General features: G+C 57.6%; 1 protein-coding gene and 1 long non-coding RNA gene across 6 annotated transcripts in view; both read left to right on the forward strand.

The window, feature by feature from the left end:
• The first annotated feature begins 2,533 nt into the window (after positions 1-2,533).
• On the forward strand, positions 2,534-11,349 carry LOC116962077. Of its 3 annotated transcripts, none has more exons than XR_004407360.2 (4): positions 2,534-2,753; positions 2,869-3,075; positions 4,183-4,484; positions 4,816-11,349. It is a non-coding gene; the product is annotated as an uncharacterized LOC116962077 (long non-coding RNA). The 3 variants fall into 3 exon arrangements; XR_006165990.1 differs by having other exon boundaries at positions 4,183-4,287; positions 4,400-11,349; XR_004407359.2 differs by having other exon boundaries at positions 4,183-11,349.
• A 3,416-nt stretch (positions 11,350-14,765) lies between these two features.
• PLXNA1 (plexin A1) overlaps positions 14,766-20,125 on the forward strand; it is a 122,208-nt gene continuing 116,848 nt past the window's right edge. The window contains exon 1 of one of the 3 annotated variants that reach the window (XM_042799536.1): positions 14,766-14,874. The gene's annotated coding sequence lies outside the window, so the exon portion shown is untranslated. Of the gene's footprint in view, positions 14,933-16,628; positions 17,001-20,125 lie in introns of those variants that run through there. The other 2 variants (XM_042799535.1, XM_032994896.2) reach the window with 2 other exon arrangements.

Consider the following 20,125-nt stretch of genomic DNA (forward strand, 5'->3'; position numbering starts at 1 on the left):
GTAAAAGTCCGGCTGTGCCCAGCTGCTGGACTTGGGCTGAGGCCTGTGCAAACTCGCGTCACTTGTGACCCTCAGGGGATCTGATTACTGCTTACGGCTCCAGGCTCCTGGGGCAGAAGCATTAACCAAGTGGCCCGAGGGGCAGGAACTGGCCACTGCTGCTGGTCCAGAGTTCAGGAGAAGGTCCCTTAGCCCTGGGTGGGGGCTGCAGCCCCCCCGGCAGATGCAGGAGCCTCCCCGGCGGGACGGGGGCCACGGTCACGGCGTCGCTCCCCGGTGCGGACGCCCACCCGAGCTGGATGGCAGCCGCCACGGCCACCGGCATTCCTGTGATCCCAGACAGCCCCCACGAGTTACGCTGCTGTGGGGCTCTGCGCCCCGCTGGGCCGGGGGGTCCTGGGACCAGGCAGGGCCGGGGCGTGCTGTGCCCGTGGGTGCTGGGGGTTAAACAGGAGCCCCGGGGAGAACCCCCCTGCCCTGGCACAGCCGTGGCCCTAAAGCCGAGCTGGTGGGATGTCATGGGGAGCTGATGCGGGACGTGGGAGCCCGGAGAAACTTTTAAGTTCCAGCGATAGCAGCCCGGGGAGGGCGGGCAGGGGGATGGCTGCCGGAGCTGCAGAGCGCCCGGGGAGCATCAGTCTCCCCACCTCCCTCACTGCTGTGTAAATCATGACGGCTTGGACTGAGCTGAAGTGAAATATTCCCTGTTTCCTTGCCCAAATCTGTAGTTCCCTTCTGGCTCCGAGGCTCTGGGCCATATTGCACATTTGAATTTAAAAGCAGACTTGTCCTTGTTATTTATTTATTTATTCTAGATTTTTTTTTTTTTTTTTTTAATCAAGGTCCTTTTTTGCTTCAGTTCAATGCTTCCTCCTAGAGCAGTGTCTGATGGACCTGGGTTCACGGGGCCAGGTCGCAGGAGGCAGAGGTTGGTCCCTTGTCCTGGGGGGTGTCCTTGGGGACATCTGGAGCCGGGGAGAGGAGGGTGGTGGAAGGGAGAGCCTGGGAGCCCGGTGCTGGCTCCCAGCCCTGAAAAGGGAGGTGCAGAGTTAAGGCGATAACTGGGGGTGCTGATGGGCACCCTGCTTCCCCCCCCTGCTGTAGGATTTGCCATCTGCTGTGTGAGAAACAGCATTTGCTTGCTTCAGGGATGTCACACTGGGGATGACACGTCCCTGCGCAGCGTCGTTGGGCTGCCCTGGCCAGGCTGTGCTCTGCCCTTGCCCAGTGAGCCTCGTGTCCTCAGGAGCTGGGACGCAGCAGTGCAGGTCTGGGCCCTGGAGGTGGTTTGGTGCATTTTGGTTTTATCTTCTTTCCCAGAAATCCAGGAGGTCGGTGGCTGAGACTGTGGCACGGGATGCCCAAGTCCCAGCAGCTGCCCCATTACAAGGGCTCCTGTGCACCTGCTGGGAGCCAAGCGTGGCAGGCAGGGACCAGCCTCCTCTTTGCTTTGGGGATGGAGCAGCGCTGCAGGAGCATCTTTGGGGTGAGGTGGGAAGAAAGGATGGAGAGAGGCAGGAGGAAACAAGGGCAATGGGGGAGAGGTAGGAGAGGATGCAGGGGTGGGACAGGGGAAGAGGAAGTTGGGCAGAGAGGAGAACATTGGGGAAGGAGGGGTACAGAAGGAGGAGTGTGGGTGCAGGCAACTGTGCTGGAGGAGTGAGACCTGCTGCAGGAGCAGCTGCCCTGTGCCGCATGCCTGGCAAGCCCACCTCCCCGTCAGGCTGCTAACGAGGATTAATTGCTTGTGCTGGGCTCCTGCGCGGGGCCGCATGCCGCTGCCGCCTGCCCTGCAGCACGGGTCCCCCATGGCTCCGCGAGTAATTTATGACCACGTTGATGCAGGCGGCTGTTTGCAGGTTGGCAGCGTTGCTGCTGGGCACCTGTGCCTGAGTTGAGGCAGTAAATAATCCCATCGGCTCCGCTCCCCATCCCGGCCAGGATACCCCAGCTGAGCCGCAGGTAGGAGGGCAGCAGGGCAGGAGTCCCCCACCCAGCCCCCAGCCCCAGAAATCACTGGGTCGTCCCCGGGCCAGAGGAGCAGATGGCTGCAGCCAGCTCACGGTGGCCTTGTCAGAGCAGCCAGTGGGGTCCCTTAAATACCGATGCCGCAATTAAGTGGGATTCACTGATCACTGCTAAGTCTTGCTACCTCACTGCACACGGGGCAGGAGAGCGCAGGCAGCCGGTGTCTTTCCCGGCAGAGGCTGGAAGTGCTGCTGGCACCTCACTCCGTGCCCTGGGAAATGTGTGGAGACATATGCTGACCCAATCTACTCGAGCTTTAGTGCATTTTGACCATCCCCTGGAAGTGGCCTTAGAGGGTTTTAGCTGGGGAAGGAGGTACCAAGGCAGTGAGGTGGTGGCTGCCCTGCAGCCCCATCATGCTGAAACGGAAAAGGCCAGAAGGGGCAGGGAGAAGTTGGGGGTGGAAGGAAAGCCCCGGGGCTGTGTTCTGGTTATTTCTGGGGATGTGGGCTCTGCTAGAGCTGGATCTCTGCCCTAGGGTGAACCAAGTCACCCTGAACTCAGGCGAGAGGTGTAAGCCCAATTTATAATCCTTTGTCTTCAAGGATTTAACGTCTCTTGAGCCTTGTCCTGGCTCAAGACAGCTGGAAAAATGGAGCAGAGCTTACAACTGCCTCCCCGGGGTCTCCTGGCTGCACTGAGCACTTCCAGCATCATCTCACCAGTTTTCAAGACGGGAGGATGTGACCTGACCCTGGTGTCTGCAGCCAGCATCACATTCCCAGGTGAGATGGCCTTAGGGATGGGTGGCTGGCTGTGGAGTGCTGGGGTCCCCCCAGCTGCATGCAGGGCAGGCCAGGGGGCTGTGCTGGCTGCTGGCCTCGGCCATCGATGTTTCAGGGTCCCTGGGGGAGCACCTCACTCGCAGCCTGCCTCGTGGCTCCACACCCTGGCACTGGAGCAGAGAGATGGTGTGTTTCCAGTGTGCTGCTTCTCGCGAGCAGTAATTGCTTTCTGAGGAGTTTGCTCCATGTTCCCGAGCACCTGCTACGTGGGGAAATGTGCGCTCTTCCCCTCCTCAAGCTCCTCAAGCGCTTCTGCCTTCAGGTAAATCCAAGTCCTCTGGGATGTGGTTGAGGTATGTGGGGAAATCAGAAGCTCAAAGGATGGGAAAGAGTCATTTGGGGGGGTCCTGCCAGGGTTGGGGGAGTGGGCAGAGCCCCCCGGGGACACAGGGGTTTTGGGAAGTGGCAGCAAAACCCCTGCCCTGGTCCGGAGAGGTGCTGGGGCAGTGGAAGTGGTGCGTACCTGCACGATGGAGGTGTCCTCCCTACTGGCGTGAGGGTTTATGGCCCGGAGCCCAGCGGGATTGCAGCGCGTACAGCGTTGTGCTGCGCTTTATTACAAGCCAGTTAATAACTCTGTACTGGATGGTTTGTTAAAGGAGTTAATTTACCCTGGGCTGTTCTCTAATTTGGGCTGCAAGGCTCAGCCGCGGCTGCGTCAGGCTGAGCCTCTCCTGCTTCGCTGTCCTGGCAGAGTTTGCCCTTCGGCCTCGCTCCTCGTACCCAGCAGCGGGGCTGGCACGGTGAGGAGGTGCCCGGCATGTACGGGTCCCCATGGATGCCCCCTGGCATCGCCCTCCTTGTGCACCCCGAGCCCTGGCTGGGACATGCAGCACCCCCTCCCTGGCTGGGTGCTCCCCAGGGGTCCCCGTTCCTGCAATGGGGCGCCAGCAAAACCCCGTGACTCGACTCGGGCACCTGCCCCTCCCCAGGCACACCCAGGTAGCTGAGCCTCCTCATGGCACCACATTGGGAACCGTCTTTAAGAATACATATTGACATTAAAAAAGGCCCCTCTGTACCTATTAATTGAAGTCATTAAATTTAATGGGATGGTTATTGCATGTTAAATAAATACCAGCTAATTATGAAAAACATATTTGCCAAGGTTTAACTATAGAAAAGATGCCTCAATTACATGGTTATTAAACCTCAAAAAATATACACTTTTAATAATGAAGTGACATTTAAATAACATACATTAACTGTCTTATTAAATGTTGATTCTTTTCATATTTGAGGACTTCAATTTAGAGCATTTTCCCTGGCACTAACCATACGATGCATCATTAACTGTCTTTCACTCATCATTTTGTAAACTTTCTTTACAAATAGGCTGAAGTGTTTGTATTTGTTTTTGTTTTTCCAGCTCCCAGCTCTCCCTTCGGGCAGCAGGGATGTGCCAGGGGAGCGCACAAGGAGAGCAGGAACTTCCAGGCGGCTTCTTCAAATCACTAAGCTCTTCCTAAGGATGGTAAAACCCTTCCTAAATCTGTTGTCCTAAAAGAGGCGGGCAGCCGAGCTTTTCAGGATTTCTGGTGTGTCCTTACAGAAAGAACCACTATGCCTCACTCTTGGTTTTCCAGATTAAATAAATTTGTAAGAAGTAGCTGGGAGATGGGGAGCAGGGGAAGAGGAGGAGCTCAAGGCTGCAGTGGAAACAGCAGCCAGGTATGACAGAGGGATGCTTATTTCTATCTCCCCCACAAAACCATGGCACCAAACCTTGAAGTAATCAGTATTTTGGGGTGCCTGCTCCATGGGGCACATCCCCAGCTGCTGCAGTGCCCAGCCCCGCTGCTCACGGGGGATTCCTCTGCAGCCCCGGCGGGGCACGGGCTGCGGGGATGGTGTGAGGCAGCACAACCGAAGGCTTGCAGGCTCCTTCTGTTTTAATACATTTATTGATTGTGGCGTACACACCAGGATATAATTTAGAAATCACTCTCCCAGAATCAATTAAAGACCTTGCTAGTAATATAGGCACCTCTTTTTGTTAAAGCCTTCACCCTTCCCACAAATTCACACCCCACCGTCCCTGCTCGACTCTTGGGGAATGCCCATCTCCCTCCCAGCAGAGGCTGGGTCCCTCTCCATCCAGGAGCACTGGTGCCAGCATCTCCTGCCAGCAGACCTGCTGCTTTTCTGGGCACTAGTGCTGCCCCAGCTGCCTCTCAAACCAGCCGTCGGTTACGGGCTGTCACAGAAACAAGATCTATAATCTCCTGGACCCCCTCATAACGTTCCCTGTGTCCACAGCAAGGTGGGTAATACGTGCTCGGGAGGTGCCAGTGGCCAGCTCTGTGCCCTTACATTAATTATGAAGAAGTCCTGGGGGGGGGTGGTCCTGGGGGAGTGGGGCTGCAGGCTGGGCACAGAGGCAGTCGGCTGTGCTGCCTGGTTTGGGCAGGGGCAGAGCTAAGGGGGTAAAAGCTCTTCCAGCCTTGCCCTGTGGCTGCTCCATCGGTGTGATGAGTTGCCCTGGCGTTAGACCACAGCCCCGGGGGGGTCAGGTGGAGGGGGATCCTTAAAGAGGGGAAGTGGGGACGGCGCTGCGGGGACGCGGCGCATCCTCTGGCTTTCAAATCAAATGGCAATTGCCACCACGGGCCAGCAGCGTGCCAGCCGGGTCCGTGCTGACTCTCGAGGGGTGGATGTGATGGACCTTCAGCTGATCGCCCCCGCGGTGGCTTTCTGTGGGGACACAGCCCGGGCTGCCCGGGCCACAGGGACGGTGTTGGCGCTGGAGGCAAACGGCTTCTCGAGCCCATCAGCTCCTCCTTTTCCCTCCGATCCTCTCGTGCAGTGCGAGTCGGGCGCAGCTTCCAGGCGAGGGGGGCTCGGACCCGACGATGTCTCCAATGCAGCGAAGCGTGGAGGTGGGGGTGGCTGACGCGGCGTGAGCCCGGCTGCCTGCGCCCGTCCAGCTGGGTCACGGTGCAGGTCCTGCAAAGCGGAGGCTGGACTGTTTGTCTGGGGGGAGAACCTGAGATTTCAAAATATATCTTGCTCCACAGCAGGGTGATATACCCCACTTGTTACTCAAACAGTTTGTTACTTGGTATTCCTGTGCAGTAAGATACGGGGTGGCCGGAGCAGGCTGCTGTGGTAGGCATTAATCTTTGTATTCTGATTTTGGCTTTGTTAACATTATGGAGTTTATTCACAAAATGGAACTATTACATCCTTTTATGATGGTAATATCTCTTCCAAGATGTAGAGCTTTGACCATGCCTAAAGAATTTCTGTGTTCTTCTATTTTTTTTTTTTTTCACTTTCTTACTGTAGTGATGAACTTTCATCAAAATAATTGCAGATTGTTTTTTTTGGTTTTGGTTATTTTTTTTTTTTTGTGTTTTTTTTTTTTTTTTTTTTAATCTGTAAAACCTCTTTAGTCAATCAACACTGTCGCATGGAAAAGAAGTTGAGGAGAAGGGGAAAGGAAGTCTCCAGGGACAGGAATACTGGGATTTGGTTCTTGTCTTTGCTTTCTGTCTCCTGCCCACTGTTAGAGGTGCATGGACTAAAGTCAGAGCTGGGGTGAAGCATCCCTGCCCTGTCCAGGCAACGTTACACCCGCAGTGGTGATGCCAGGAGTTCTCTGGCATGAGGAATAAACCCAGCTCAGCTCTTCCTGGGGAGCGGCCTGGTGGATACCCGGCTCTCCAGTTCCTCCCATCCCACCAGCAGAAGAAACACAGTGACTACAAAACCACCTTGGGAGGGCTCGTGGCCGGGAAGCTAAAGCCAAGGGGCTGTGGATGCACTGCAGGCTGCAGACGTCCCGCTGCCCTGGGGCGAAGCTTGCGGGAGCTCGGTATTTCACAGGGCTGGACAGTTCTTCCTCGCCGAGGTTTGTGATGCTCCTCAAGGGATCTCTGTGCTGCAGTATAACATCCCTGTATAGGGAAATTGCCTTAAGTAATGGTTTCTGTGGGTTTTTTTTAAGGTATATTTATGATATCTTTTATTGGAATAGAATTAAAGTGAAATTAGAAACTAAAATAACTTTAATTACGAACTTCATGATTCAGTATGTTGTAAATCCTTCAACATAATATTGTGCCATAAAAATGCTATTTTGTGATAATTATTATTATTATAATTAATGTTCCTTAATTGCTAATGTCGCAGGCATGTGTTATCTCCCAGGTTTTCTTGCAGTGTCTCTGGAGGAGCTCCACCACGGGGGGATGCGGAGGATCCAGGCGGGTGCCTGGGCGGGCACAGGCTGTGTGTGGGGCGGTGGGTGGGTGTCCGTGCGTCCGAGCGATGCTGCCAGCTTATCCCACCCTGCGGTTTGCCTCTGGCTGGCCAGCGGCTCAGCTCTTCCCAGAGAGGAGGTGGCAGTGAGCAGCGAGCAGGGATAAACGTGATAAGCTGTGACTAATGCCTCTGAGCCAGGCTTTGCTGTGGTCTCAGGGGCGCTTGCAGTCGGCCATGGGCTCCCTCCAACCGGCCGAGATGAGCTGAGTGCCGTTTGATGGCTCTGCCTTTGGTTGGGGTGGGAGCACCCCAGCCACCCGTCTGTCCTTGCAGGATGGGTGCGGGTATGTTAGTCATGGCCTGGCTAAGGGGTGAGAGCGCTGCTTGGAGCTGGAAACCCCCTGGGCTTCCCCCTGACTCCCTGCAGAGCCTCTGCTGTGCCAGGGCTGGCTGGTGGATGTCTGGAGGTGCTCATCTGTGCGCGGTCCCATGCCGGCGGTGCCCAGCGTAGGTGGCCTGGCTGCTTCAGGAGTCGCTGGAGCTGCCCTGCTCCTGCAGCCAAGGGCCACAGGGCTTGTTCCGGGGCACTGTGCGTGCCAGGGGCACAGGGTCTCAGCACGGGGTTCCTCCTGGCCACCCTCCTCGCTGCCCTGCCTCGGTTCAGCCCATAAGCCATGGATCCTCATCCTTAACGAGCTGCCATTGCTTCAGCTGTGTTATCCAAAGCGCTGCCCCATTTAATGAGACATTTGGGCTTGTGGCTGGCTGGTTGTTGAACGGCAAATTTCAGTCAAGCATTGGGCGACTTCACCTTCCTCTCCTCATTCCTTGGGTCTAGCCTCTCCTCCTCACCCCCAGCCACTGTTTCGAGAGCGCCAAAGGAGAATTAAATTCCCTCCAGTGCCTGCCAGGAGCTGTACAAGATGCCAGCACCGCGTTGCTGGAATGAAAACGGAGAGCAAACATGCCGCTGCAGCCAGCGAGGCAGGAGGATGCTGTAGGGAACCTGCCTCACTGCGGGCTTGGCTCCCACCGGCTGTTAACACTCGGCCAAGAGCCGGGGAGCCCACAGCATGGTGAGCTGTGGGTGTGGAGGGAGATGCAGGGTGTGAGCAAGGGGAACAGGCCGTGGAGAATAAAGACTGGCCCACAGGGAGGTGAGGAGAAAGCAGCAGGATGGAAAAGCGGTGGTATTGATGCTGTGGCCAGACTGGCGCTTAGCAGTTCTTGTTAGCATCCTTTATTCGCTTGGAGGATGCTGCTGGGGTCTGGGAGGCGGTGGCAGAGAGCGGGTCCTCAGACCCAGGTGTGAGGGAGGAGCAGGGAGCCGAGGGATGGAAAACGCCTGATGCCAAGCGCGTGAATTTTTCATGTGACCCGGAGGCCTCGCTTGTACCATCATGGGGCTGCCTGGGACCAGCTGAGAGTGGGAAGGCATGAAAACAGCCACTGAGCCACCTGCTTCACAGTGGTGAGTGTTTATGGGATGAAGCTGAAACCAGGATGCATTTTTAATGACGCAGGCAGGGCTGGGTTTCTTTAAATAAGACTAGACAATGAATATGTGCTCCTGAAGCTGTGTAGTGCACCACAAATGCATTATTTACAGCAGCTTCTTCCTTGTCTATTTTAATTTTACATGGGCACTGGAGAAAGGGAAGGGACTCCTTGGTGTCTCATGGCCGCCCACTTGTTCCGTGTGACAGAGGTGAATTTCTCAGCTGCTGAAGGATTTGGTGTTGAGCTATCCACTGACTTGAGTCGTGAGGGAAACAGCCAGCCTGGGAATGGAGCCTGGCACCTGGACGTAGGGGCAGCTATAGCCTGGGGTTTAGTGTGGCTGATGCATCACCAGGTCTTAATTGTGTCATTTTCTGTCTTCTCCCCATGCATGAAATGGAGGGGTGATGCTCTTAGATCGCTGCAACCCCTCCTTGTCCCTTTGCACACTGAGCACAGCATCTCTCCTGCTGGCACTTGTGGAGGACCAGAAAGCCTTTGGGAAGTGGACGATGGCACATGTCAACCTGATGGTGAGGGAGGAGGTGAATTGCTCCATGAAAGGGGTCCTCAGCTGGCCCTGGCGAGGGAGGGCAGGGAGGATTAAGCAGCAGTACGGTGGGCTATGGCGGGGGGCGGGGATGGAGGGGTGCTCCAAAGGACACGGCGTTTCCCCAGAAGGGATGCTCTGCCTGTTTCCAGCTGGTGACAGGCCAGCCAAGGTGGTGAGCACTGACTTCAGGCTGCTATTCAGCCCTCAACCATTGTGTTTCAGAGGTAACACCTTTTGCAATTAACAGAGGATCTCCTTATACCTCAATTAGAACCGTCGGGTCAATCTGTCCTGCCTTTTCCCGTCTCCGCAAGACTGGCTGCAAACCTTGCCCAGGTAAGCTGCCACAGGACCCAGCACTGCGGCCACGGCGCTCCGCTGCGTCACGAAATGCCATCGGCACTAAACCTTCCGGCGATGGCACCGCACCCTTCTGCTGGCTGCCGTAAATCAAAGCAGCCCGTGTAGCCGTGGCTCCCGGCGGGGGGGTGGGTGTCCCCAGGCCACGGCTGGGGCGGCGATGCCACATCCGTGGTAGCAGAGATCCACATCTTGGAGACTCTCTGCAGAGCTGGGGAGTCGGGCAGTGACTTTCTCTCCTACTTTCAAAGTTGCCCCGACGCAAAGTCTGTGTTTGCACGCTGTGCAGGGACGCCGGGGTTTGGCTCATCAAGGGCTGCTTGATTTCCTCGGTGGGGAGCCCTCAGGCTGCTGGGGGGAAGCACAAAGCAGTTCCAGCACTCATGAGTGGCTGCAAAGGTGGGATTGGAGTCCAGGAGCTGACGGACACGAGGCCGCTTTCCCCGACACTGCTGGGCCTGGGAGGGTTGAGATGGCAGCTTGACGGCTTGGAAAATAGGCTGAGATGAAGGAATATCAATATGGAGAGCGAGCTGTTCCTGCTGAACAGCCCCGGGGCAGCTAACGTGAAATGCTGGTTGTCTCAGAGGAGTTGACAGGTGTCTGCATCAGGCTTCCTGCTAATTAAGCGCCGTTGTGAGTCACGGGGCTGAGGGAAGAAGGAGCAGAGGAGGAGCTCAGCGGGTGCAGGTATGGCCAGGGGGAGTCTCTGCAGGAGCTCCCTGCCCATCGGGGAAGGACCGGTGCACGCGTGGCTTGTCGGCTAGTGGATACGCACTCATCGGGGCAGGCAAGCCTTTTGGGAGCTGGGGATTGGCTTTGGGAAGAGCAGAGCGAGCTGTCCCACTGAGTGTTCGTCCTCTCCCATTGCGGCTGTGTGCCTTCCCCTGGGTCCCACGTGCTGGCAGCGATGCCCAGATCTCCTGTTACAGACCCAGCAGGATCCCCCGGAGCATCTCCAACGACCCCAGCTCCCATCCCACCAAACCTCCTCCCAAATCAAAGGGTGCATCACTGCTGGGGAAACAAGGATGCTCCTAGACCCCTCTTTCTCCCGATCCCCCTCAAGACGACCCATTTTGCCCACAGACCTCTTCCTTCCCAGCCCTGTCTGGGGAGGGAGATTCTTCCTGTAATTAATGGTGGTGCTGCCTGCCCACTGAGGCCTTTAACAGAAAATTCCCCATTTTGAGGAACACAAGCATGGTGGGGGTGAGGAGGGGGCGTCTCACCAACAATGCTTTGTGGACCCCACTGATCTGGAGGGTGCCTGTAGCAGCAGGAGCAGGATAAAAGCCATGCTGGCAGACAACAAAGTGCCTTCCTTCTCTGGCAGAGCTGGGAGGGGAGGGGCACACACTGCCCTGGTGATAGCCCCTGTGCCACCCCAGGTCCCTTCCCCATGTGCCTCTTCAACACCTTTTGCCCGCTGGCCCCTCTTGCCTCTGCAGCTGCGATCCCCTGAAAAATGGCTCTATTCATTACCCATTTTAATTTCACCCTAGATCCCCAGAGCTCCGCAGACACAGTTTATTATCCTGGCTGTCAAGAAGCTTAAAGAGCTTCTGGAAAACTTCGACAAACCCTCTGGTTGAACCCAGCGCTGGGTCCCCAGCCTTTCTGTTCCTGGGTCCTGAGGCAAGGATGGGAGGAGGGAAAAAAAACCCATTGCTGACATCTGGGCAGACCTGATCCCCTCCTGGAGACCATGCCCTTTGGGACGGGGCCCTGGGACTGGCTGGGCAGAGCTGAGCTGCAGAGTTTGGGTGTGAAGGTCCCCAAAGCCCACGTCTGGGTTGCAGGCTGTTCTCTGGGCCAGCCAGATTTCACAGATTTCACAGCCCCAAAGGCCTCTGGGCTGAGGCCACTGGATTATCTCTCATCCCTAAATTCTGCTGTTCAGCGCAGGGGGTTTAAATCCTGGTTGCAGGTTCTGGGGAGTTCCTTTTGCGATGGTCCATGGGTGATAACCAAGGGAGGTGGTGTGTGCTTGAGGACCTGGGCATACTGTGCAGGAGTCTGCCTTTTAGCAGAAATTTTTAGCAGACAAAAATTGCGAACAGTTGAAAAATAGCAAATTTAGCTGGTTGGTTTTAGCCCCTCACCACTTGGGTTGGGTTAACCCAGTGAGATGAGCAGAAGAGCCTCCCCATCTCTTCAGGCTCTCTTCAGCGACCTCATCCTCTCCCAACTAGTTTCTTTTTTACAAAGTAGTTGTCAGGCTGCTTTTAGAGAACAAAATGCCCCTCGGTCTCTTTGTTAACATAGGGAAAGAGCATCAGACACACCAAGAACAGATTGTCTCTTGATGTAGTTTTGATCCAGGTTGCGGATAGAAGTGCTGAGTCAGCTTTTAGCATAATGAGAAGAAGCTGAGTGAACCCCTCACCTCCGGACTTTGGGTCCAGCTGCCATCGGAGCCATCTTCTGCCTCCAGCCCTTCCTCCCAGCACCCTGCCGAGCGTGGAGCTTTGGAGTGCCTTTGAGGTGCCACTCAATCCGGCCGTCCTCGGGGCACAGCGAGGCTGTCAGCCCGCGGGGCTTGTCAGGGAAGCGGGGTGAGGATGCGCAGGGAGGTTGGGGAATGAACAGAGCAATTAAAGCCCCATGGGAGGCAGGATGAAAGGCCAAGCTTCCTGAGATAACAAGGGTGTCTCTGTGGGAGTGAGGTGCCCAGCCCCGGGGAGAAGCCATGTGAGTGACAAGCGTGTCCCAGTGCCCGGCGGGGACGGGGCTGGACGAGCCGGCGGACTGGCTGTGTGAGCTCTGCGGGTCACTGTGAGCCTGGGGCTGCTTCCCACCCGCTACAAACCCGGGATGCTCCCCTGCCAGGTCCCTCCCTGACCCTGCGCTGGGTTCCTGGCATGAGGGATGCTTGGGTTTTCTTGCTGTCTTTTTTTATTCCCCTCTCTCAGATCTGGACCCTCCTTGGTGGCTCAGGAAGGGGCTGGCGGTGCACCCGCAGCCGGGATGCCCGCTCTTTTCTCAGCTCCGCCACCTTGGTTTCCCTCATTGCGGGATGGACGTTGATAATCCATCTTTCAGCAAAAATAAATCTCTCCAGTTTCCTTCCCACTGGTGCTGAGCGGGGGAACACGGGAGCAGCAGTGGTGGCCCGGGGGTTGGTGCTGCCGCATTGCTTGGTCCTGCCCTGGGGAGGAAGAATTCTTTCCTCTCCTCTTGCCTCTGCAGCAGGAGATGGCAGCTGTGGGACCAAGGGGCCTGTGCACTGGTCCTGGGAGAGAGCAGATTTAAAAGCAGTGGTGGGAGATTGCCTGAATATCTCTCCCTTCTTCTTTATACGTTTAAGAGGTTTTGCTGTCTTGCTAACTCCCCTGAGAGACCTGAGCAGCAGCCTCTTTGGATGTGAATACCTGACAAGTTTTTAATGTGAAAGGAATTCACTAAATTTAGTCTCCTGGAGGAAGGAAAAAAAGGGAAAAAAAAAAAAAAAAAAAGGAAAGGGGAAAGTGTTTCTTTCAAATCAGGGGAAGCAATCCAAACCCCAGCCACTTCCCTGCCGGCAGAGCGTGCTGATTTCTTCTCCTCCATCTAGAAAGCTTTTAAGGCTGGGCCACGTGTGTGTCTGTGCATGAACAAGCGGTGGGAGAACGGCAGGCAGCGACGCCGTGTCCCGGGGGAACGCGCCAGTTACCGGCTCCTCCCAGCCTCCAGGAGAGGGATGCTGGTGAGGGCACGCTGGGATAAATGAGCAGAACCCCCCTGTTTGTGTCAGCAGGGACCTGTTGTTCTAGTCGTGTCTCTGCTCTCAGGTGGGCTTTGAGCAAGGTGTGAACATCGGAGTGCTGAGGGTTGGAAGCAAAGAGCCAAATCACCTATTTTCCCCTTCCTACTATCACTGGAGCCTCTGAGGGCTCCTTTCCTTCTCCGTTCTGGTGCTTGATATTCAGCAGGAGCCCCCAGCCCTCCTCCCTTGTCCTCTCCCAAGGGACCTGCAGTGGCCTCTGCGCTGCTCTTGCTGAATGAGGCTTCCCGGGCTCCTGGCCGTCAGGACTCGGTTCCTCCCATCTGGCAGGGCCAGGAGCTGCCTCCGTGCCCGTGGCTTGGCCCAGGCAGGGGCCCGCACGCCTGCCGGGACACCGGCAGAGGAGGTCTGCGGGTGTGTGCCCGAGCAAGGTGAGCATGAGCTTCCTATCCCTGCTGCAGGCAACTCCCAAATCCCAACGGCGTGTCCCCACCTGAAGGGCAAAGTGTGTCCCAGTGCTGGGGGTTGGTGGGGATAAAGATCTGGCTGGTTTTACCTGTGAAAAGCTGGGTGAACAGGCCACCCTACGCTGATTGCCCATTGAGGGGTGGTCCCCGGGCCACAGCACATGGTGGGGTCCTGGTAAACCATAGTGCATCTCCATCTCTTCGTGGGCAGGTCTGGATAGAGCGGCTGTCTGCCCTTTCCATCCCAAAGGTGTTGCTCATGAAGTCAGTGGGAGTCCTGATTATAAACCCTGTATTTGTTTCTGTTGGTCTTTATAAAGATCCCTTCCCAACAGAGAGGAGATGGAGCGTTTCTGTAGGGCCTACACAAACAAGCAGGACCAAGAGGTGTGCTGTGCCGGGGGCAGGCGGGGGGGCACTGCTGCCTCCAGGAGGGAAAAGCAAGGGAGAGCAAAAGGGTGGAGGAACGGAGGTGACAAAAGTGGCTGGCACCCAGTGTGCTTATAAAAGACAATCACCTCAGCCCCCGACTGATCTTTTTTTATGGCTTTTGTTATTTTTTCCCCCCCCTTTGTAAACGTTTAGGTGGGGTGGATGCGGTGCCAGCAGAGGATGCTGAATGGAGACCCCTGGGGAACTCAGTCCTGCCGCGGGCTGCAGTGAGATGGGGGGGGGGGGAAGGTCGAGAGGAGCACCCTCCGCGCCTCTCAGGTGGGTTCTCGGCCGCCGGTTGCCCCACAGCCCGGTGGCTTTGCGTGGAGGGGGTGGGGGGGGAAGTCTGTCGGTCCCCACCGCTCCGTGGCCGCTTTTAGCGCCCCTCCTCTCTAGACATCGCCCTTTTAAGGGCAGGCGGGGAGGCTCCGCCCACACTCCCCCTCCCCTTCTCCTCCTGGGCGCCCCCTGGAGGCCGCGCGCGGGCGCTACCGCCTCCCCCCCCCCCCCCGCCCCTTTCCCTCGCGCCGCCGGTGCGGGCGTGCGCGTGCGCGCGGCGGCGGGGGCGCGCGGCGGGCGGCGTTCCGTCGGGGCCCCGCGCCGCCGTCCCATTCATGCGGGGCAGCGGCGGCGGCGGCGGCGGCGGGAGCGAGGCGGGCGCGGAGCCCCGGGCGGCGGCGGCGGCGGCGGGAGGGGGGGGGCGCGGAGGAGGAGGAGGAGGTGGCGGCGGCGGAGGAGGAGGAGGAGACGGCGGCGGCGGCGGCGGGGGCCCGGCGGGCGGCTCGGTGTGGAATGCAATTATGGCTGGCACGGCGGAGGCGAGCGGGGACCGGAGCCGTGAGTAACCCGCTTGCAACTTTCCTCCGCGGGCGCGGCGCGTGCCTTTAGGTGCCCGGTGCGTTGGTGTGTTAAAAAGACCCGGGCTTTGCTTTGATTACCCACTCCCCCCCCCCCCCTCACCGCACCCCACCCCCCCACCCCCCCCCCCAAAAAAAAAAAAAAAAAAATAAATTACGCGGCGGCGGCGGAACGGGGCTGGCCCGGGCAGGGCAGCGGCGGCCCGTCGTGGGGCCGCGGAGGCCGGGCCGGGCTGGGCTGGGCCGAGCCGGGGCCGCGCTGCTGCCGCCCGGGGCCAGCCCGCATTGCGCCCCGCGGCTCCGGGAGCGCGGCCGCGGGAACCGCCTCCCGCGGGGGGACAAAAACCCGCCGCGGAACCGAACCTTTTTCTTTATCCTCTCGCCCCACACGGGTTTCGCAGCGGGGTGCTGGGGACCGGGCAGGTGCGGGCTGGACCGGGCCGGGGGGGTGGGGGTACCTCCCTGCTCGGAGCCGCTCGGGCCGGGGCGGGGGGTGCCGGGGCCGGGGGTGCCTCCCTGCCCGGCGCAGCGGCGGGGCTGGCCGCCTCCCTCCCTCCCGCAGCCCGCTCGCCTGCCTCGAATTCTCGGCGGGGTTTGCTTCCTTAGTGTCCGCGCCGCGGGGAGCCCACCGCCCCGCTGCCCACCCGAGTCCGGCACCGCTGGAGACGTGAGCGGGGCGCAGCCTTTTCCCGGGCTCGCCTCCTCGGATCCCCGCAGCCATCCTCACGTCGTGCTGTCCCGCTTCCCCGCTGCTATTCCTCCGTCCACGCATCCCCGCATCCGTGCTCGCATCTCCGCTGCCATCCCCGCATCCCCGCCGCTTCACATCCCCGCTCTTGCATCCCCGCATCCTGGCTGGGGCGCGGTGTGCGGCACCGGGGCTGGGCTCGCCCCAAAACCCGCAGAGCCGCCGTTCCCCCCGGCATCCCTCTGCCGTGGGGAGCGAGCCGGCTTTACCCAGCGAGGCAGGGCGCCCTGCGGGATGGCTGCCGTCGCTCTCCTTATAATCATTACTATTGTGATGGTGGTGTAGTTTTGCAGCGCCCGGGCACCTATCCGACCGCGGCGTGGGAGGCTGCGATACCTGTGTGAGGGGCTGCGTGCCGGTGCGTGCCTCCGGTATTGATGTGGAAGGTGGCAAATAAAGCTGGCTGCCCGCTTGGTGCCCCTTACGCCTCTCGCTTTCCCATTTCTGCCCTGCAATCCCACACGGCAGCTCCGGCGTGCGAGCAGGGAGGGATTTGCAAAATCTCTGTGGCATGCTGAAATAAATCCCGAAATCCCTTCTTCTTCCTTGTCCTCCTTGCAGGGAAATTCTTCCTTCTGCCCCTGGCTGAGCGCGGGTGTGGGGGGAGCCAGGGGAGGGGGGCTGGTGTGTAAACAGGGCTTAACATGAAGGTCACTGGTTAAAGAGGAGATGGATGGAAGAGAAAAGACAGGCATTTAACCTCACTTGTTAGCTCCCCCTTTCCTCCTGCTTTGGGGAGAACAAAACAAAAGCAGAACCTGCTAACGGAGGGATGAATATTCATGATCCTTCTCCTATGCTTTGGGAAGTGGAGGGGAGAAAAGTTGGGCAGATGAGCTGCCTTTCCCAAGCTGCTGCTCCTCTGGCTTGCGAGAAAATCCCTTTTTGCTGAGCGAGGGCCGCGTCAGGGGGAATTACCAGCTTTTTGCTGGATTTCTTTTTATTTTTTTATTTCTTTTGTGTGTGGCTGCAAGAAAGAGAAAAAAAAAAAAAAAAAAAGAGGAGCCCAGGCTATTGACTACATCAAAGGTTATCCATTTGAAAACACCATTTTCCTCTGAACAGCGGCTAATTGCTTCCTGAACAATCTCAGGGTCTTTTGTATGTACTCAGTGGGTAAAATGAGTGACTCGATGTCTTTCTCTCAAGACACCGGTGACCGAAAAGGGTGGAAAGGTGGAGAAGCCAAGGAAAAGCAGCGGGGCAGAAGCCTCTGGGAGGACGCACGGATAATTTCTTAAGCAGCTGCGAGAGGGGAAGGTTTTTGCTTCTGCCCGCTTTCTGCGGTGCGGTCAGCTGGTGCTGGTGGATGCCGGCGCTGGCAGCGGCGTGGCGGCATGGGGCCGTGAGGAAGGCTGGTAAGGAAGTTTGGATTCAAAATAACCCGATCGGGCGTGTGATCCGGCGCTCCCCATCCGCCCGCGGCTTTGGCTGCCGGTGCCGCTCCTCTGGGAGCGGTGAGCCGGGATGTGCTGCTTCCCGGGGGGCTGCGGGGAGGCAGCGCCGGGGGCTGGCTGGCTCCTGCTCCGCTGGGCTTTCTGCAGCCGGTATCCCGCACAGTAAAGTTTTGGTAGTGTTGTTTTTGCTAGCACGGTGATAGCGGCACCAGCAAGAGTTTTCCCCTCCTGGCTTATTTTTTTTTTGTTTCGGTAGCTGCATCGGATTCGGAGCAGAGCAGAGGCATCTGCCTTCGTGCACGCTCGAGCTGTGCACGGAGCCGTGGAGAAGAGCCCTTGTGCCTCTCTGTAACACAAAGCCCTTTTCCCGAGCGAGGCAGAGTGCCTTGCGAGAGGTAAACAAACTCCGCTGAACTCCGGCGGAGACGAGGCTGAGGGCCACACCGGCGGCTCTGGGTGAGCGCTGTTTCGCCGGAGCTTTGCGCAGCCGAAATGGAAGAGGGTAATAAAAGCGGCGCTGCTGCGTGCTGGCAGGGCTGCCTCCCCTCCTCCATCCCAGCAGCAGCCGGGGCTGGCCCCTGCCCTGCTCCCCGGGTGTAAATGTCACGCCAGGCAATTTATTGCGGTGGGTTTGCTGCGTTTGACATCCGTTGAACAAAGGGAAGGATCCGGCCCTGGGATCGGACTTAATGAAGGAAACTTGTACATGTTTATTCTCTAGGCTGAGCGTGGGTCAGGGCCTTTGTTTCCAGGCTGTAGCACTAGCCACCGGCGAGAGCCGGGCTCGGCCCTGAGCTGGGAATTTCCGAGCAGGAATAGCTGGTGCCGGCACTGCCTGCAAACGGGGGGAGCCTTGCCTGCAGCATCGGGCTTCTGCCGAGTTCCACGGGGCTTTGTTGTGACCTCCTTGCGTGTTTCGGTGCTGTGGTCGTTTGTGTCTGCAGTGAGGGGTCGGTCATGTTTTTTGGCACCCCCGGCACGCCAGAGGGAAGGGGGATTTTGGAAGAGGCAGGGCGGCAGAGGTGTAGCGACAGGAAGGTGGGCATGGGTCACCCCGATGCCCATATGCCATCCTCGCTGCCCGCAAGCTCAGATTTTAGATTGACTGGGGCTGGTGGGATATATGCGTGGAGACCGTGGGTCTCTCTGATCCATTGGTGTCTCCTCCAAATTGTGGCATTAGATACTCAGGTGCTGTATGGAAGAAAGCAGTGGGCAGAGGGCTCCTGTCTAGTGTTTGACTGGTGAATGGCTCGGTGGTTTGCCATGTGTGTGGAGGAGGGCCCAAGGCTGGGAATCATGAGTGACCGAGAGCTTGGTTCAGCGTGGTCCACGATCCTTTACCTCTCCCGGGTTTGGGCTGGGGCCCCTTTTCCCAGCCAGGCGCTGAGTGCTGTGGCTTCATGCAAAATAGGGAGGAGTGAGCGCTTGCCACCGTCCAGTGCTGGGGTGGCTGTTTGGGCTTCAGGCTGGAGACAGCCAGCTGCTTCTCTGGCCATAGCCCATGACATGTTCTGGGCAGTGCTTTGGGAAACATCCCACTACAGATAGATGATATGTGGTGAGAACGTGTGTGCTCTGACCCAGTCTCTGACCCGCAGCCTCAGCCGTGTCCCTCTTAGTCCTGGCCAGGATGCAGCATGGAAGCCCTGTAGATACCCCAGTGTGGTTCTCCAGCTATGCTTGGAAGCCAAGTTTGAGCAAACATCTTGTGCATCACGGGGGAGAAAAGCTCCGGCCAATAAATAAATCTTGATGGTGTCCATGCCAGGCATGGGCAGACGTGGCTCCTCTCCCCTCTACTCAGCACACCACGTAGCCAAAACACACATCTGCCCACCGGCTTGTCAGAGTGCGGCCGGGCTCGGGGTGGTGTCCTCGTTTGCTTCCCTGAGCATCCCGTGGCTGCCTCCATCCCTTGTTCCAGGTGGAAGCCACCACTTAAAACCCTGAATTAAAAACATTTAAAAGTTTATTTTCCCTTTAGCCAAGGCTTGGCAGACCTCCTCCTTGTTGCTGGTGTGCTGAGATGTTTGAGCCTGGAGAAAAGCTGCATGTCCAGACTGTCGGGCTCACGCTTCACAAACACTTTTGTTCCTTTTTCCTCTGAAATCTCCTCGCGAGGTGCACTGTTTTGGGTGATCCCTCTGTCCCTGTGGTTGGGGTGCCTTGACGTGATGGGGGCCGAGTCCACCCCTGCCCTGTGGGCTGCTGCATGCTGGTTTGTGCCCGGGGGCTGAGACCCTCCTGAGCCGCCTGAGGAGATCTGTTATCACTGGGATTGATTCAGGACCTGGCGCGATATCCTCTTTGCTGCTTGAGCTGAGCTTTTGAGGGATTTCACTGGAGAAAGTGCCCAGGGTGAGAGCATGGCAGGGGTGCTGGGGATGGGCTGCGTGGCTCTGGGGGACTTGCTGTGCAGGGACCGTCTCCTCCCCATCTCTCTTCCTTCTCGCTGGCAACCTGTGGATCAGCCCTGGGGCTCAGCGCCCGCCTGCCCATCTCAAGCATCCCGCAGTCCGCTGGCCAACTTGGCACGGAGACTCAGGCGCGGTAGTAATCCAATTTGGGCAGTTTAGCTGGACTTTGCTCTCCGTGCTGCTGGCTGGAGCTCGAGAGCTTTAATCCGGCTAATGACCTCGGCTTCGGGGGTTGAGTAACCGACAACCATTTGCTTGATTTGGTTTTCCTTTCTGTCGGTGATGGAGGATGGAAGCTGAGGCTGTTTCCAAGTCCTGCCCCTGGTATCAGGGATGGTTTCCAGGTGTAGGTATGTTTAGGGACCGGAGGGTGAGGGCAGTGTGGAGGGGCACTGCAATCTCTGCTTTCCCTTTGGGAGATCCCTCCTTCCCCCTTCCCATTTTCCATCTGCTCTCCCTCTTTCTCTGGTAAAGATAAGCCCTTCTGCTGGAGCTGTTTTGCAACATACTATTATTTTCAGAAAGGCGAAGCCAAGAAAAATAAAGCCTCTCTTTTCCTTCAGTTGCCTACTGTTTAATGTACAAAATACAGGGGTGGTAATTGCATTAAAATGTATATAATTATACTGGAGGGAGAAAAAAAAAATCTTGCTAATTGCACGGGTG

The sequence above is a fragment of the Tyto alba genome, unplaced genomic scaffold, assembly GCF_018691265.1.
Source record: "Tyto alba isolate M040663 unplaced genomic scaffold, T.alba_DEE_v4.0 Super-Scaffold_3, whole genome shotgun sequence".
NCBI lineage: Eukaryota > Metazoa > Chordata > Aves > Strigiformes > Tytonidae > Tyto > Tyto alba.